The sequence below is a fragment of the Rhinoraja longicauda genome, chromosome 30 (assembly GCF_053455715.1).
Source record: "Rhinoraja longicauda isolate Sanriku21f chromosome 30, sRhiLon1.1, whole genome shotgun sequence".
In the NCBI taxonomy this organism is placed as follows: domain Eukaryota; kingdom Metazoa; phylum Chordata; class Chondrichthyes; order Rajiformes; family Arhynchobatidae; genus Rhinoraja; species Rhinoraja longicauda.
The window spans coordinates 11679336-11695673 of NC_135982.1; the positions used below are offsets into that span (position 1 = coordinate 11679336).

General features: G+C 43.6%; 1 protein-coding gene across 3 annotated transcripts in view; it reads right to left on the reverse strand.

The window, feature by feature from the left end:
• The window catches only part of LOC144608138 (rap1 GTPase-activating protein 1-like), a 396852-nt gene that overhangs the window by 362492 nt on the left and 18022 nt on the right, over positions 1–16338 (reverse strand). Inside the window, exon 1 of one of the 3 annotated variants that reach the window (XM_078425532.1) lies at positions 11551–11567. The exons of the other annotated variants lie outside the window; for them this stretch is intronic. The gene's annotated coding sequence lies outside the window, so the exon portion shown is untranslated. Of the gene's footprint in view, positions 1–11550; positions 11568–16338 lie in introns of those variants that run through there. 3 annotated transcript variants of the gene reach the window in all.

Here is a 16338-nt window from a genome sequence, read left to right on the forward strand (position 1 = left end):
ACACCAGGGGCAATTTACAGAGGCCAATTAATCTGCAAACCTGCATGTCTTTGTAATATGGGTGGCACATGACGCATCCAGGGAAAGGGCGGCAGAGTGGTGCAGCGGTAGAGTGGCTGATTTACAGCGCTGGAGACCCGGGTTCGATCCTGACTACAGGTGCTGTCTGCACAGAGCTTGTACACGCTCCCCCTGTGACCTCGTGGGGTTTCTCCAGGTGCTCTGGTTTCCTCCCACACTCCAAAGAAGTACATGCAGGTTTGTAGATTAATCGGCTTCTGTAAATTGTTCTAGTGTGTGGGATCGAGCTAGTGTACAAGTGATCATAGGTCAGCGCGGTCTCAGTGGGCCGAAGTGCCTGTTTCCACACTGTATCTCTAAAATTAAAACCCTTGCGGTCACCGGGAGAATGTGTAAATCCCACTTAGACAGCGCCCAAGGTCAGGATCGAACCTGGGTCACTGGTGCCGTGAGTCAGCAGCTCTATCAGCTTTGAGTAGCAATGCCACGGCCTGCCAAATCCTAGTGGTTTAAATCACTTGAACTACAATTTATTATCTCAATACGACCAAATCAATACACCCATCACTGCACCTTGTACTCTGAAAACATTTACTGCATAAAATTGGATCTTGCCAGCACAAGAGTAGGAGATGGTTTAAAGCCAGCACTGACCAGCGATCAGTAGGAGATGGTTTAAAGCTATCCCCTCTAGTATTTGATATTTTTACCCTGGGGAAACGTTTGAAATGCAACAACAGAGTAAATAAACTACCATCATATGAGCTCTCCCAGGACAACATTGCTAGCACTGACGATTTTGGGACACTCAGACCGATGCCTTCCATGCCCAGAAATCCCAACCGACACCATTCTGAGCTTTACTACGGGAAGAGATCACCTAGTGGGCAGAGACAAAGATTTAAGGATGCACTCAAGGCTTGCTTGAAGAAATACAACATCACCACCAATTCCTGGGTTTATCAGGCCCACCGTCGCTCAGTGGAGAAGGAGAATACAGGCTGACATCGAAAACCTTGAGTCCCTGCATTGACACCACACAAATGCACTGTGCTGGCATCAGAAGGAAGTCAGCACCACACCAGCTAACCATCTGGCCACCCCATCTGCCCCACTTGCTGCTCCATCTGTGGAAGGGTCTGTGATCCCTAAAATGACCCAGTCAACCACCTCAGAACCCTCAGAACTGGAGTGGAAACAGCTCCAAAGATACTGGAAACTGTGAGAGCAACATTCAACCTCACACTTCAGCTCCAGATTTTTTGATTTTAAAGCTGGTGCAGACACAAACAGTTAGCACTATCTCTCATAACGCTGGTCTGGAGCCCAGAACATTTACGCCTGAAATCTTAACAACCTTCAGTCGATGCTAACGGCTTGTATATTAGGAGACAATATAATTGATGCCACTTTCTGACTCACTGAAACATTTGGCTGATATTAGGCCACTTGCTTGACTCATCCAAGGAGTACAAGATGCCATAGTGGAGTGTGTCCACTTGAACTAGATTCTTCGATCATCAGAGTATCTGGCAAATCCTCTGATGCCCCACAAAGTTGGTTCATGTTCCTTGTGGTGAAGTGTGACTCCCCGCTAACCTGTCTTGGACAATAATATGTCGCAATCACTGACAGTGAGGATTAATCAGTTTGGAAATACAGCGTGGAAACAGGCCCTTCGGCCCACCGAGTCCGCACCGACCAGTAATCCCCGCACATTAACACTACCCTACAACACACTAGGGACAATTTACATTTATACTATGCCAATGAACTTACAAACCTGTACATCTTTGTGGAGTGTGGGAGGAAACCGAAGTTCGCGGAGAAAAACCATGCAAGTCACGGGGAGAGGGTATAGACAGCACCTGTAGCCAGGATCATACCTGGGTCTCTGGGGCTGGAAGGCAGCAACTCTACTGCTGCACAACTAGTCCTTTCCAAACTGGTATCTTCTGATGGCCCCTTATAGTTTGGGACACTTTTCAATGCAGACTTTAGACGTACAGCACAGAAACAGGCCCTCCGGCCTACCAAGCCAGCACTGACCAGTGATCACCCCATACACTCGCACTATCCTACACACTAGGAACAAATTAAATCTGTAATTTACCTACAAACGTGAGAGGAGAGCGGCTGTATAAAGAGGTGCTGGGGAGGGGTGAGAAAGGAGTTTATTTTAGTTTACGTTTAGAGATACAGCATGCACTCAGGCCCTTTGGCCCACTGAGTCCATGCCGACCGATGATCACCCATATACTAGTTCTACCCTAAGCATTAGGGACAATTTACAGAAGTCAATTAACCACCTACAAACCTGCACATCTTTGGAATGTGGGAGGAAGTCAAGTCAAGTCAAGTCAAGTCTACTTTATTTGTCACATACACATACAAGATGTGCAGTGAAGAAGACAGTGGGTAGATAGGTTGGCGTGGGAATGGGAGGGGAAAGTTGAAGAGACATGCATCTGGGAACTAAGGGAAGTTGCTGTGGATGAAGCACAGAGCTGGCCAAATGGGTGATCTAGTCCGCGTTTGGTCTTGTGGATAGAGAAGAGGCCAGATTGAGAATGCCAAATGCAACGGACAAGATTGGAGGCTGTGCAGGTAACTCTATCTCACTTGGAACAGCTGATTAGATCCCTAGATGGAGGAGGTGTAGGGACAAGTGTTGCATCTCCTAGGATCGCTGGGGAAGGTGCCTGGGTGAGGAGGAGAGATGGGTGAGGAGGGATGTGAAGCGGGCAGTCACAGAGAGATGAAGACACAGGAAACTGCAGGCTGAAGAAGGGTCCCACCCGAAGGGCGGCACAGTGGCGCAGCAGCAGAGTTGCTGCCTTACAGAGCCAGACCTGGGTTCGATCCTGACCTCGGGTGCTGTCCGTACGGAGTTTGTACGTTCTCCCCGTGACCGTGTGAGTTTTCTCCGGGTGCTCCGGTTTTCTCCCACACTCCAAAGATGTGCAGGTTTGTAGGTTAATTGGCTTTGGTAAAAAATTGTAAATTGTCCCTAGTGTGTAGTGTGTGCTCGTGTACAGGGTGATCACTGGTCGGTGCCGAAGGGCCTGTTCTCGCTCTATATCTCTAAAGTGCAAAGTCTAAAGTGAAGAAATGTCAGCTGTCTATTCCCTGCCCAGATTCTGCCTGACCCGCTGAGTTCCTCCAGCACTTTGACTTTTGGTCACAGCAAGTGTGGTCCCTGCAGTAAGTTTTTAGATTTTTTTTAGATTTAGAGATACAGTGCAGAAACAGGCCCTTCGGCCCACCGGGTCCGCGCCGCCCAGCGATCCCCGCACACTAACACTATCCTACACCCACCAGGGACAACTTTTACATTTGCCCAGCCAATTAACCTACAAACCTGCACGTCTTTGGAGTGTGGGAGGAAACCGAAGATCTCGGAGAAAACCCACGCAGGTCACGGGGAGAACGTACAAACTCCGTACAGTACAGCACCCGTAGTCAGGATCGAACCTGAGTCTCCGGCGCTGCATTCGTTGTAAGGCAGCAACTCTACCACTGCGCCACCGTGCCGCAGAGAGGGTAGGGAGGGGAACACTCTGGAGCAGCTTAAAGGGTGGCTGCTGTACCACACTTGGCATCCCACATCCTTTTCAACTGCAATCAAATGTGCCATCTGTACTAAACACAAATGTAATTAAGGGCAATAATGAGTTCATTAGCAGAATAACCGAGATGGGCTGTTAATGTGTGAAGACCAGTTGGCAACTAATGAGATTTAGGCATCAAACCATGTGTTTGCAGGATAATTTTAAAGCTATGCAACTTTTAATTTGTCCTCTAAAATAATTTCAGGACACATTAAGGTTCTGAGTCATGGGAAGTCAAGAGTCAAGTTAAGAGTGTTTAATTGTCATATAAAATAATGAAATTATAAAATAATGAAACAACAAAATAATGAAATTCTCACACGCAGCAGCATATGTTTACATATCTGCTGTGCTGCTGCAAGTAAGAATTTCATTGTGTAGGAAGGAACTGCAGATGCTGGTTTTAAGATAGACACAAAAAGCTGGAGTAACTCAGCGGGACAGGCAGCATCTCTGGAGAGAAAGAATGGGTGATGTTTTGGGCCGAGACCATTCTTCAGATAGATCAGAGTTAGATTTAGCTCTTCGGGCTAAAGGAATCAAGGGATATGGGGAAAAAGCAGGGTACTAATTTTCGATGATCAGCCATGATAATATTGAATGGAAGTGCTGGCTCGAAGGGCCGAATGGCCTATTCCTGCACCTGTTTTCTGTGTTTTTATGTTTCAGAATTTCATCGTTCCATTTTGGGACATATGACAATAAAACACTCTTAACTCTCTTGACTCTTAACAGTCCTGAAACCACAATACACAATGATAATGGAGAATAAACAGAAATTCAATATATTATTAACCCCAACACTTGCGTTAAAAACCCCAATGTCCTCAGTGCAACCATATATAGTGAAGCCTCTAGTTCACTGTCGAGGCTGATGTTGTGTAGTGTTTAAGAGCCTGTGGTTGTAGGGCAAGAAGCTGTTCTTGAAACTGGTGGTCACGGTTTTCAGACTCCTGTACCTTCTTCCTGATGGTAGGAATGAGATGGCCTGGCTGGTGTGGGTGTTTGATAATATTGGAGACCTGTTTGAGGCGGACTGCAAAGAAGCTTCTTACAACAAGTCATTAAATGCTAGATATAGCTTTTCGGCCTAACGGAATCAAGGGATATGGCGAGAAAGCTGGAACGGGGTACTGATTTTGGATGATCAGCCCTGATCGTATTGAATGGCGGCATTGGCTCAAAGGGCCAAATGGCCTACTCCAGCACCTATTTTCTATGTTTCTATGTTTCAAACCACCGAAAGCTAAAATGGGAGAACAGGTTAGTTTAATCAGGGCTCAATGTTGTTTCTTTGTGCTATTTTCCTGCCTCTCTCTCTCTCTGCCTCTCTCTCTGCCTCTCTCTCTGCCTCTCTCTCTGCCTCTCTCTCTGCCTGTCTGTCTGTCTGTCTGTCTCTCTCTCTCTCTCTCTCTCTCTCTCTCTCTCTCTCTCTCTCTCTCTCTCTCTCATCAGCAGACAGCTTACTTCTTCGCATGCTGTGAGGAGAAAATATCCAGATGATTCCGCCAGTCTCACAGCCATGCGTTATGAGACCAGCTCCCCTTGAAGTCACGGCCAATTCAGATGGGATTTGCTGCTGTAGTGATGGAACAGTTCGTGTGCTGGAAATGATGAGAGTGGCTCTGGTCTTTTTGCAGTAGGATTTAAGGAGATTTCCAGGGATAGGTTTTCATATTGGACACGTAAATTAACATGGTTGTTGAAAACTGAGTGGGGCAGAGCGAGGGGGTGTTGAAGAGGGGAGTCAAGCATCGCCAGACGGTTGGACAAGAGGGGAGACAAGCCTCAGGGTGGTTCCACTGTGTGTGCTGCTGTTGTAGGGGAAACACCAGTGGCACGGTGGCGCAGCGGTAGAGTTGCTGCATCACAGCGCCAGAGACCCGGGTACGATCCTGACTACGGGTGCAGTCCGTACACAGTTTGTACGTTCTCCCCGTAACCTGCGTGGGTTTTCCCCCGGGTGTTCTGATTTCCTCCCACACTCCAAAGACATACAGGTTTGTAACCTAATTGGCTTGGTAAAATTAAAATGTTCCCTGGTGTGTAAAAGATGGTGTTAATCTAAGGAGATCACTGGTCAGCACGGACTTGGTGAGCCAGAAGGCCTGTTTCTGTGCTGTATCTCTGAACTAAACTGAAAACATAGTGAGGGCTCATAACTAGTAAACGGGGATGTAGATTGTGCTAATGTGGTGATGGGGAAACTGCAGACAAAGCCTAAAAGGGACATAGAATACAGCAGTGACAACACCCTAGTTACAGGAACTTCATTGATTATGTTATCGCCTTGACTATGTAATGTTATAGATTGCTAATGAAAGGCGGATAGAGGTTCCCGGCGGTACAGCTTGTAATTTCCTCACAAGTTTGAGTATCAAGAGAACCTAAAACATAGAACAGTACAGCATAGGAACAGGCCCTTCAGCCCACAATTCTGTACCAAACCCCTTCATTCCTTGCATATCCACATGCCCATCATGTGGGCCGCTTAAACGTCACTATCAGATTTGTTTTCGCCACCTCCCCTGGACGTGGTCCAGGCACCCTCACTCTCTGAGTAAGTTGCTCTGCTTTGTATCTCCTTTGCTCATCTCACCTTAAAGCAGTGCCCTCTAGTCTTTGACATCTCCACCCTGGGATTAAGGCGGTGACTTGTAGATAATAGGTCCATGTTTTCCACATTGACACAACAATATCACATGGAAAACTATGGGTTGTCAGGAGACCATGACTCTCTCCCCTTATATTCTTGGAGACAAACTCCAAGATCATCCACACAATCACGTGAACCGTGTCACCTTTCGCCGGCATCCACTGTTGTGGCATTGAAACTATTACATTAAGCTTCACTTACATGGAACAGAGAATATCGTACAGTGTAGCTCACAATGTCCATGCTGAACTTGATAACTACTGAAGAAGGGTCTCGACACAAAAAGTGAACCTATTCCGTTTCTCCAGAGATGCTGCCTGACCCGCTGAGTTACTTCAGCATTTTGTGTCTACCTACTTAAATTAATCACATCTGCCTGCATGTGTTCCATATCCCTCCATTGCCTGCAAAGTCATGTCTATCCACAGAAACGCTGCTTAAATGTCAATTTTGTATCTGCTTTAAAGTGCTAAAAAAAATGATTAAATGCAGAAATTGCCCCCAGAGTATATTTGGCAGCAACTGCAAAATCAAACTCAGAGTTGGCCTTTTCCTAGTTTAAATAAGGATACTACATTTTCGCCTTACAGAATGATAGAACCCTCAATCAGCACGCTGGATCACCACGTTACTGACCAATGTAAAACATTCTTCCCACCAACCATCAGGCTCTGGAACACCGCAGAACACTAACAATTACCTCAACAACTATGGTCGACTATGGACTTTGTTTTGGTTTCACTACCGACCTCCGTTTTGCACTATTATGGCCTGTTTTGTATTACTCATTGTTCACCTTTTAATTTTTAATCAATTAATATCATTGATGATTGTTTATTTATTGTTTGTTGTATTATTGCATTAAAGGGCCTCGCAAGAAATAAGTTTATTGTTCCCTTGCCAGTACAATTAAGCACTCTTTGTTCATAAGTTCTAGGAGCCGAATTAGGCAATTCGGCCCATCAAGTCTACTCCGCCATTCAATCATGGCTGATCAATCTTTCCCCTCTCGATGCCCTTCTCCTGCCGTGTCCACGTAACCCCTGACACCCGTACTAATCAGGCCAAGATGGCTGAGATGGTTTCAAATTTAATTTGACATTATGCACCGGAAGCAAATGATTCTTACTGGAAAATATTCTAGAGTTTCTCTTTCTCGGCTTCACTTGACAGGTTGTACAGCTGAAAGTATATAGTCCGTCAGTACCACACTTGCTACTGAAATCAAAGTGAATGTTGGTTTAATCCGATCCCTTTGAAGTCTTCCACCGAGCTAAGATGTTACAGGAATTCACTCAGAAGCTGTGGAAATGATGCACTTGTGTTGATTTAAATGATACAGGACAGCGCTGACAAGACCGACACCCTGCAGTTCCTCAAAATTAACAAATTGAATAAATCTCATTACCATTCCTTTCTTTCTCTGAATTATTCACCTTCCCTTATGGTTGGTGCTGAGCATTCAAAAGCCTGCAACAATTCGGGATAACATTGTGTCGCCTTTTCCCCTCCGGGTATACCTCTGCAATCATGCAAAATTAAACGTTGTACACCCTCCTTGGGCAAATAATCATCATCTTCTTTCATTGCTTTGAGACCAACCATGATCAAAGAGCAAAGGGTGTGAAGTGTGCGCATGTGCGGGACTCTCGGGCGGGCGAGGCCTGCCGAATCAGCGATCATTTCCAGACGCTTTGAAGATGTGCATTACAGAAATGAGTTGCTTAAAGCTTAAATAAAGTTTAAGTAAATTGGAATTTTCATTTGCCTCACAACAATTTAAGCAACTCAATCTCAGAGGTTAAGCAGTGTGGTGACATCGAGATGGAGAAACTATTGAAACCACAACGCTTGGATCTGGATCCCAACTCACCTACTGTAGCAAAGGAATGGAAGCACTGGCTCCGTACACTAAATAACTTCTTTGATGAGTGTGGTGACAATGCACCGGACAAATTCAGGACATTAATAAGCTCTGTTATGATGTATATGATTACATAGAGGAATGTACAACTTATGATTCTGCTATTGATGTACTAAGCAGACTCTTCGTTAAGACACCCAATGTAATATTTGCTCGACACCTCCTTGCTACTCGTAAACAAAAACCTGGTGAGTCACTTGATGTTTTTACAAGAACTTAGACAATAGACAATAGGTGCAGGAGTAGGCAATTCGGCTCTTCGAGCCAGCACCACCATTCAATGTGATCATGGCTGATCATTCTCAATCAGTACCCCGTTCCTGCCTTCTCCCCATACCCCCTGACTCCGCTATCCTTAAGAGCTCTATCTAGCTCTCACTTGAATGAGAGACTTAGTAAAGACTGTGCCTTCAAAGCAGTTACAGCTGATCAATATCGACAGGAACTTATTCGAGAGTCATTTATCAATGGTTTGGCATCGCCTTTAATATGACAGAGACTATTAGAAAACAAAACCTTGGATTTACAGTCAGCTTACAATCATGCTTACTCATTCGACTTGGCTCAGAGAAATTCAGATGCTGCTTATGGCTCATCTAATGTGTATTCTACTGCAACTACTACAAAAGAATCTTACCCAAGTACTAATAAGGAGCAAGCTGAAACAATTTCTACTGATAAATGTGCCCTTGCTGCAGCATATACTTATCCAAAAAGGAAGTGTTACTTTTGCGGGGGTAATATTCATAATAGGGAGATATGTCCTCCTCGAGAGGCAACTTGTAATAGTTGTGGCAAGAAGGGACATTATTCTAGAGTATGCAAGTCCAAAGGAACGACTAAAAGTGTGACTGCCGCCATGTATATGCCTTTATTTATGTGCAATTACAGCTGCATTTCCTCAGAGCTTGTCTCATGCAGCTACAACAGTATCCATCAATGGCCATACACTTAATGTGCTACTTGATTCTGGCAGTTCAGAAAGTTTTATAAGTGAACAAGTTGTGTCTCGACTCAATCTAACTACAATTCCTTCAAATAGAGAAATCTCGATGGCTCTGACATCTCTCAATGCTCAAATTATTGGATCTTGTATTGTAGACTTTATTCTGAACAAAACTAGTTATAAATCTGTATGTCTTTGGTATTTTGGAAAATTTGTGTCGCGATATAATTCTAGGTCAGGATTTCCAGAAACAGCACAGATCACTTCAAATATTGTATGAAGGAACTATGCCTGATCTTGTATTGTCAAAGCCACCAGTACTGTGTGTTTTTTTCTGCTGCATCTGTTGAATGTCCTTCATTATTCATTAATTTATCCTCTAAGTGCAAGCCAATTGCTACAAAATCAAGACATTTTAGTAAGGATGACAAAAACTTTATCAACACAGAAGTAACTAATCTTTTATGAGAAGGTATCATAGAGCCCAACTCTTCGCCTTGGAGGGCACAAGTTGTTGTGGTTAAGGACCCCTTGGAGAGACATAGAGAGAGACTCTGCAATAGACAATAGACAATAGGTGCAGGAGTAGGCCATTCAGCCCTTCGAGCCAGCACCGCCATTCAATGCGATCATGGCTGATCACTCTCAATCAGTACCCCGTTCCTGCCTTCTCCCCATACCCCCTCACTCCGCTATCCTTAAGAGCTCTATCCAGCTCTCTCTTGAAAGCATCCAACGAACTGGCCTCCACTGCCTTCTGAGGCAGAGAATTCCACACCTTCACCACTCTGACTGAAAAAGTTCTTCCTCATCTCCGTTCTAAACGGCCTACCCCTTATTCTTAAACTGTGGCCCCTTGTTCTGGACTCCCCCAACATTGGGAACATGTTTCCTGCCTCTAATGTGTCCAATCCCCTAATTATCTTATATGTTTCAATAAGATCCCCCCTCATCCTTCTAAATTCCAGTGTATACAAGCCCAATCGCTCCAGCCTTTCAACATACGACAGTCCCGCCATTCCGGGAATTAACCTAATGAACCTACGCTGCACGCCCTCCATAGCAAGAATATCCTTCCTCAAATTTGGAGACCAAAACTGCACACAGTACTCCAGGTGCGGTCTCACCAGGGCCCGGTACAACTGTAGAAGGACCTCTTTGCTCCTATACTCAACTCCTCTTGTTATGAAGGCCAACATTCCATTGGCTTTCTTCACTGCCTGCTGCACTGATTACTCTCAAACTATAAACCAGTTCACGGAGCTTGATGCATATCCATTACCTCGTATAGAAGATATTATCAATACATTAGCTAAGTATAAGGTATTCTCTACTTTTGACCTAAAAAGTGCTTACTGCCAAATTCCTTTGAAAGAATCAGAAAAGAAATACAGTGCGTTTGAAGCAAATGGAAAATTATACCACTACTGCAGAGTTCCTTTTGGTGTAACTAATGGTGTGGCAGTTTTTCAGAGAGAGATGGACAAACCTGTTGAACAGGAAAACCTTAAAGATACTTTCCCTTATCTTGATAATACAACTATTGCAGGAAAAGACCAAGCTGAACATGACAAAAATGTACACCGGTTTTTAGAAGTTGTACATTCTAAAATTCTAACATTAAATGAGGCTGTCAATAATATCAGTGTCATCAATTAATATTCTTGGTTATTGGGTTGGAAATGATGTGATCCAGAAAGACTCTGTCCACTCCAAGAGATACATGTTCCAGCTACATTAAACTCTCTACGAAGGGTTCTTGGCATGTTTGCATATTATGCTAAATGGATACCAAATTTCTCTGACAAAATTCAACCTTTGATTAGAGCAAAATCTTTCCCCCTTGACTCTACAGCAATTGGTGCCTTTACTTCTTTAAAGAAACAATTAGAATCTGCGACATTACACGCCATCGATGAGGATCTCCCCTTTGTTGTTGAATGTGATGCCTCTGATTTAGCAGTATCAGCAACATTAAATCAAGGAGGACGACCAGTGGCTTTCATGTCTCGTACTCTCCAAGGTAGTGAATTGCATTACCCACCCGTCGAAAAGGAAGCTACAGCAATTATTGAAGCAGTGAGAAAATGGAGTCATTTCCTTGCTCGCCAGCACTTCACTTTGATAACAGATCAGCGTTCAGTAGCTTTTATGCTAGATAATTGGAGACGAATGAAGATTAAAAACAGTAAAATTCATGAATGGAGGATTGAATTATCTGCATATAGTTATTCAATTGAGTACCGCCCTGGTAAGGTTAATGTTGCTCCGGATACATTAACTCGAGCATTTTGTGCCTCTGTTCATTCTTCTGCACTCACTGATCTTCCCAATGGGCTGTGTCATCCTGGAGTCACTCGTATGTTACACTATGTTCGTTCCAAAAACTTACCTTTCTCGAAGAAGATGTGAAGATGACGTGTGCTTCATGTAGAATCTGTGCTGAATTAAAACCAAGGTTTTTCCATCCTGAAGAAGGAAGATTGATCAAAGCTACTCAACCTATGGAACGTTTGAGTATTGACTTCAAAGGGCCTTTACCATCCTCCTCTCAAAATGCTTATATACTTACCATAGTTGATGAATATTCGACGTTTCCATTTGCCTTTCCTTGTCCAAATATGTCAGCTGCTACGGTTATCAAATGATTAGATCAACTGTTTTCATTCTGTGGATTTCCAAGTTACATACATTCTGATAGGGGCACCTCATTCATGTCAAAAGATTTAAAGGACTACCTTTCTAATAGAGGAATTGCAACATGTAAAAAAACACCATATCATCCTATTGGAAATGGTCAGGTTGAGAGGTATAACGGAATCATTTGGAAAGCAGTGAAACTGGCTTTAAAGTCAAATGACATACCAGATCAGCAGTGGGAATGTGTTCTACCAGATGCATTACACTCCATCAGATCTCTACTGTCAACTGCTACCAATACTACTACACATGAGCAGTTCTTTAACTTCAAACGGTGTTCTTCGAGTGGTACTTCGCTGCCATCATGGTTGACTAGCCCTGGGCCTGTGTTGCTTCGTCGATATGTCTGATCAAATAAGAATGAGCCCTTTGTTGATGAAGTTGAACTGACTGATGTCAACCCTTCTTATGCAACTATCAAGTATCAGGATGATTTCCTCCACATATTGCTGCCTTGACCCACTGAGTTACTCTAGCACTTTGCCTTACAGTCATGAAGTTGTACTGTACATGCCCGTCTGTCCACCATGTCCATAGAGTCATAGAATTATACAGCATAGAGCCAAACCCCTCGGCCCAACTTGTTCACGCTAATCAAGTCGCTTAACTGAGCTAGTCATGCTTGCCTGTGCTCGGCCCATATCCCTCCAAACAGTGTCTATCCATGTACCTATCCAAGTGCATTTTACATATCCTAGCTGTACCCACGTACAGTTTGCGAAATACTAGCCTTCGTTAGTCAGGAGCGAAGGTTGGATATTCTGGGTTCATTTTCCTTGGAACACAAGAGGGTGCGGTGAGACCTGAAGGAGGTGGAGAGAATGATGAGGGAATGGACAAAATGGATATTAGGAAGCTTTCCCCTTAACAGATCCGTCAGAAACTAGAGGACATGGGTATTGGATAAGAAAAAAGCAGTTTAGAGATGATATGAGGAAGAACTGTTTCACTCTGAGGGTAGTTGGAATCAGCACCAGAGTAGGTGATGGTGATGGGGTTGGGCACCCCCAATACAGTTTAGAACTACCTAGAGACACAGGAAACGGCAGGTGCTGGAATCTTGAACAAAGATCCAGTGGAGCTTTAGGTTTTAAACTTTAGAGAAATAGAGCAGGAACACGTTTTTCAGCCTGCCGAATCCACACTGACCTGCGATCACCCCGTCCGTACACTGGCACTATCCGACACACCAGGGACATTTCACAAATATTTATCCAAAGCTGATTAAATTGGAGCCCCCCCCGGAGAAAACCCACGCGGTCACAGGGAGAACGTACAAACTCCATACTGACAGCACCCGCGGTCAGGATGGAACCCATGTCTCTGCTGTGAAGCGAGGGAGCTGTTAAACAACAGCTCCACAGAGGAAAGCATTAGGGGCGGAAACTGCAGATTCCAGTGGGCATCGGACGGTCTAATCAGCAAAGTGCGCAGACGGATAGATAAGCATTCTGAGTCTGCCGTCTCTATCCAATCACACCCACAAAATTAACATCACATCCTCTTCACAGACGTGGTCTGATTTCTGCATCTGCGGCATTTTCCGTGCTTGATAATTCTGCAAGGGTATTCTTTTGCCCAGTGGATTCGTTTACGTTTTTCAGTTTTCTGCAGCTGGGCTGTGTCCAATAATTGCCGTGTGTGTTTTTATCAAGTTAAGGATACGGTGATTATTCAACTGAAATGAGGTCTCTCGTGAACTGTGACTGTGGATGCTCACAGAATGCAGGATTTATGTCTCCAATGCTCATTGTTAACATTTGTACCCATTTGGCTGAGAATGGATTTAACGATCATTTATTATAAGCATTATTCATCATTAAAAATAGACCGTAGACACAAAATGCTGGAGTAACTCAGCAGAACAGACATCACAGGAGAGAAGGAATGGGTGACGTTCTACATTTCCTTGATCATCGTCCCCTTTGATCTGTGTTTTCACACCTTACCCTTCTATATCTCCATGTCTCCCCCTCCCCCGACTCTCAGTCTGAAGAAGGGTCTCGACCCGAAACGTCACCCATTCCTTCTCTCCAGAGATGCTGCCTGTCCCCGCTGAGTTACTCCAGCATTTTGTGTCCACCTTTGATTTAAACCAGCATCTGCAGTTCTTTCCTACACATTAAAAATAGACCATCTGGCCAGTGTTGATGGTTTGGTTTAATTTGGTTAAGAGATGCAGCCCTTCGGCCCATCGAATCCCAAGAAAGAAATAGGATGAATATTTCACGTAGATTGTGGCAGTTTTTGTCTTAGCGACTTAAACCAGTCCAATAGTACTAGAAACCTTGAGGTTGGAAAGTGACAACACATTTTTGACAGACCCAAGTCCTATCACACACGCCCGCCACTGAAGATGTACCCATAACTCATCTGCACAAACTATTCACAAACAATAGCTGCCGCATTTAAATGCAAAGCGTGAATTTGTCCGCTCATTCCAAATTAATTATTTATGAGCTTTTGTGATTAAGGAGTTTTGCAACCATGTACAATGCTATTGGAATGATTGCAACTTTCTGTTACAAATGGAGTCAACGAGCCAGAGAGACATAAAACATGGAAATGGGCCCTTCAGTTTAGTCTAGTTTAGAGACACAGCGTGGAAACAGGCCCCTCGGCCCACTGAGTGCGCGTCGACCAGCGATCGCCCGTACACTAATTCTACCCTACGCTCCAAGGACAATTTACAGAAGCCAGTTAATCTACAAACCTGCACGCCTTTAGAATGTAGGAGGAAACCGGAGCATCTGGAGAAAACCCACATGGTCACAGGGAGAAGGTGCAAACTAATGGATTTAACGATCATTTATTATGAGGATTATTCATCATTAAATCCATCAAATTACCCATCAAATCTCTTTCAAATCATCCCCTCTCCACCATAAGCTATGCCCTCTAATTTTAGATTCCATTACTCTGGGAGCTAAGCAATTGTGGCAAATGAGTTGCAACATCTTGGACCATGTACGAATTACCTAAAGGGAAGAGTTATTGGATTGGTTTCAGTGGCCAACACAAAAACAATCACAAATCCCGAACAAACAGACTCAAGAACAGTTTTTACCCAGGGCCATACGAGAACTGAACACTACTTTCTGCAATAGGTCACACTGTTAAAACTTTTGTATTTAATATATTGGTATTTACTTGTTTGCATTTATTGCATATATGTTTTTACGCACCGTCAGGATTGCTATTTTTTAATTTCGTTGTACTTGTTGCAACGACAATAAATGAATATTATTATTATTATTATTATTATTATTATTATTATTATTATTATTATTATTATTATTATTATTATTATTATTATTATTATTATTATTTGCAGCAAATATTCACCTGATGTGGGGAAAAGACTACTTATTGGTACCTATGCCCCTGGCGATGTTATAATCATCTATAAGGTCACTAGGGAAAAAACACCCAGTCTCTTCTTAAACCCTTCAGACTCAGTAATGTCCTTGCAAATCTTTTTGCGCTCAATCCAGTTTATTGCCAATTTTTTTCTCCAAAAATTGGGCAACCAGAACTGTGCATAGCACCCCAAATGTATCCTTAATGCTCCATTTGTCCACTTAAACGGATGTGTTATTAAGGGAATGAACCGAATTGTTGACTCAGTCTTGACACGCTTTATGGTGTATGGATGAGTTGGAGTAGAGCTTTTTGTGCAGAGAAAGATGATGACTTAGAAAACAAATGTAGAAAATATAAAGGAGTGGTGTTGGACTTAGTGACCTCTGGTGAGTCATACAATAGCTCGCAGTTTATACCATCGGCTTTTGAGTGGGGACAATTCAAATGAGTCACAAAGGACACATTAAGCTATTCCAAGAACAGCATTTCTGAGCCTTAGACACTTTGAAAGCCATCCAGCTCCACTTAATGACGCTGAACACAATTGCTTTAGTAACATTGGATTACTGCAGATCTATTTTCTGTCGTTATCATTCTGATAAAAACAATATCCAAGTAAAAGTAAAAGTCTAACATGGGCCGGACCTACACAGTGAATGTTGGGGCTCTGGGCAGTGTTGGAGAGCAGAGGGATCCAGGAGTGCAAGTGCATGGTTCATAGAAACCTGGAAAATAGGTACAGGAGTAGGCCATTCGGCCCTTCGAGCCAGTACCGCCATTCAATATGATCATGGCTGATCATCCATAATCAGTACCCTGTTCTGGCTTTCTCACCATATCCTTTGATTTAGCCCTAAGAGCTAAATCTAACTCTCTCTTGAAAACATCCAGTGAATTGGCCTCCACTGCCTTCTGTGGCAGAATTCCATAGATTCACAACTCTCTGGGTGAAAACGTTTTTCCTCATCTCAGTCCTAAATTGCCTACACCTTAATTCTTAAACTGTGACCCCTGGTTCTGGACTCCCCCAATATTGGGAACATTTTTCCTGCATCTATCCTGTACAATCCTCTAAGAATTGTTTTTCTTTTTTAATAAGGTCCCCTCTCATCTTTCT